The sequence below is a fragment of the Nematolebias whitei genome, chromosome 12 (genome assembly GCF_014905685.2).
Source record: "Nematolebias whitei isolate Nwh7 chromosome 12, NemWhi1, whole genome shotgun sequence".
Taxonomy (NCBI): domain Eukaryota; kingdom Metazoa; phylum Chordata; class Actinopteri; order Cyprinodontiformes; family Rivulidae; genus Nematolebias; species Nematolebias whitei.
This window is the reverse complement of record NC_056509.1, coordinates 48,358,630-48,361,866: the sequence shown is the minus strand read 5'-3', so window position 1 is coordinate 48,361,866 and position 3,237 is coordinate 48,358,630.

The following is a 3,237-nucleotide window of genomic DNA, read 5'->3' as shown; positions in this document are numbered from 1 at the left end:
TAAACAACAAACAAACAGTGACAAACAACAAACAGAGTGATAAACAAAAAACAGAGTATTAAACAACAAACAGTGACAAACAACAAACAGAGTAATAAACAACAAACAAACAAACAAACAAACAGTGACAAACAACAAACAGAGTGATAAAAAACAGAGTGATAAACAAAAAACAGAGTGGTAAACAACAAACAAACAGTGACAAACAACAGAGTGATAAACAAAAAACAAAGTGGTAAACAACAAACAAACAAACTGTGACAAACAACAAACAGAGTGATAAACAACAAACAAACAAACAAACAGAGTGATAAACAACAAAGAGTCTGTTCCACTCTGTAGGAAACAAGTCTGCGACAGATTCACGTTTCAGCTGCTGCAAACAACCGAAGGGTGAAAGACTGAAGTGGACAAATGTCCTCTAGGAGGCAAGAAACAAAACTTTCGGCTGAAACACAAACTGAACTCTGAGAGCTGAGCTGCTGAAACTGAGTCTCTATGGATACAACAAGCTGAACACTAGCTACAACTGACAAAAGGCTTGCTAGGAATGGTATCAAGAAGCTAAAAGTAGCAAAAAGCTAGAAAGAAGTTGAAAGTAAAAACTAAAAATATAATAGAACATGGGCTAAAACAAGCTGGAAGCTAAAAGTAGAGAATGGCTAGCCTGAAGCTAAAAGTAGCCGAAGAGGACAGAAAAGCAGCTGAAGAGGATTTCAGAGAAATTAAGTGATCTCATGTTTTTCTGCAGGGGATAATATCTTTAAATTAAGGTCAATGTTTTAAAGAGTATAAAGTTGATAAAAGTCACAGCACCATCTCCTGAATCAGCTGAACGCTCGGATTTATAAATAGTTAAAACAAAGGCGCAAGATGGCCGCGGAGCGATAAGCTGCATTCTGCCAGGCTCCCGTCAGCCCCGCTGAAAAGATCCCTTTATAATTATATCCTCGCTGCCTCCACGCTGGATTCTGCCTCTGAGATCGGAGAACTGAGGGGTAGAGAGGTGGAGGACTGAGGGGTGCAGAGGTGGAGGACTGAGGGGTGGAGAGGTGGAGGACTGAGGGGTGGAGAGGTGGAGGACTGAGGGGTGGAGAGGTGGAGGACTGAGGGGTAGAGAGGTGGAGGACTGAGGGGTAGAGAGGTGGAGGACTGAGGGGTGGAGAGGTGGAGGACTTAGGAGTGGAAAGGTGGAGAACTGAGGGGTGCAGAGGTGGAGGACTGAGGGGTAGAGAGGTGGAGGACTTAGGAGTGGAAAGGTGGAGAACTGAGGGGTGCAGAGGTGGAGGACTGAGGGGTGGAGAGGTGGAGGACTGAGGGGTGGAGAGGTGGAGGTGGAGGTCTTTTGCTGCTGAGTGGAGGCATGAGGGAAGGAGAGGTAAAGGTTTAAGGGGTGGAGAGGTGGAGGACTGAGGGGTGAAGAGATGGAGGTGGAGCTGCTGATGAGTGGAGGACTGAGGGGTGTGCCAAAACAAATCTGTCCTGAAGAACGTGTCTCTCAAGAGAACCACGACTCCAACCACAGACAGCTGACTTCTGGACATCACAAGATTGTCTCAAGTCAAAGACTGTCGTTGAACCAGAGAATAAAAGAAAAGCACCATCAGGTCAGAAAGACGTCCTGCGGTGTGGACGCATTTTGTCTCAGAATGTTCTCAAAAGTTGTCAGTTTCATCACGTTGGCTGCAGAGCCTTGTTCCCCTTCAGCGAGAGTTTAAACAAGTTTAAAAAATTATTTTCTTCAAAATGTTCATAAAGTTGTCTCGGGTGTCTCACATTTGTCTCACACTCATCTCAATTTTGTTTCAAATTTGTCTCACCCTTATCTCAGAGTCAGAGTTTCTTATTGTCGTTCCACCACAAGTGGTACATGTGGTGGAACAAAACTATATCTCAAATATTATCTCAAATTTGTCTCAAACTTGTCTCAAACTTGTTTTAGTTTAGTTTTCATGAGCCTGGAAGTGCCAGAAAGGAGTGAGACAACTTTGGGACAGTTCTGAGACCTGTTCAGACAAACTGAGACAGATTGAAGACAAAAACAGAACACAATGGATCAAACTGAGACGTCATGAAGTCACTCGATGAATGTTGCAGGAATTTGACCATTTGTTCTGTAAAGTCTTTGTTTCCAGCTCTTGGCCCGGTCCAATCCAGGCTTCACTCAAGTTCTGCAGCAGAACCTCTGACCTGTGACCTCTGACTTGTGCTGCTGTTGTTCGGCATTTTGTTTTTGTACTATTAGCGCTTAGAGTAATCTTAGTTCATATCTTAGATCTTATTATTGTTATTCTTTTACAATTTATACTTTTGTTGGATGTAACTGAGACCTTGTGTACACAATTTCGTTCCACCACATGTACCACATATGATGAGAATGACAATAAAGAAACCTTGACCTTGACCTTGACCTCACGCTGAATGTTTTTAATTCTCAGGATTAAAGGCGAGCGTGACACATACCTCGGAGCTGGTAGTAGGCTCGGTGGGAGCGGAACACGTCCTCGATGCTCTCCTGGGGACAGATTCTCACACCGGAGTGTAAAAATACGGATCTCCTGGACCGCCGCCGGCTGAGATCCAACACCGAGGTCCTGCCGGTGGAGGACACCTTCAGCAGATGGACGAGATGAGACGAGTTCTGCTCCGAGTCTAAGCGTTCTTCTGAGAAAAGACACACAGAGGACACACGTTACCAGAGCAGGCGCACATCCAGACTTCCTGCAGATTTCACTAGCGTCAAAACAACGAAACCACAAGATCTGGTCTCCTCGAACAGCACGAGATGAACACCTGCAGCTTCTCCTGCTCAGACCAAGAATCCTCCAGGTTTAGAACCTCTGACTTTTTTCAGAAATGTCAGATTTTCAGTGGAACCTCCAGTGTTTGTGTAAAAACATTGATCTGATCAGGAGATCAGCTCCCAGAAGGACTTTGAATGTGAACTGATCCACAGTAAGACCATTAGTCCATAATGATCGGATCTGTAAGCTCCTCCAGATCCAGAAGATTTAAAATGGTGGCATCTCAAGCAGAGTGTCATTGTTATCAGATAGTTGCTGGATCAGGGGTCTGTCTCTGGACGCTGTTGTCTCTGGAAGCTGCTGTCCCTGGACGCTGCTGTCCCTGGATGCTGCTGTCCCTGGATGCTGCTGTCCCTGGATGCTGCTGTCTCTGGACGCTGTTGTCTCTGGATGCTGCTGTCCCTGGACGCTGCTGTCTCTGGATGCTGCTGTC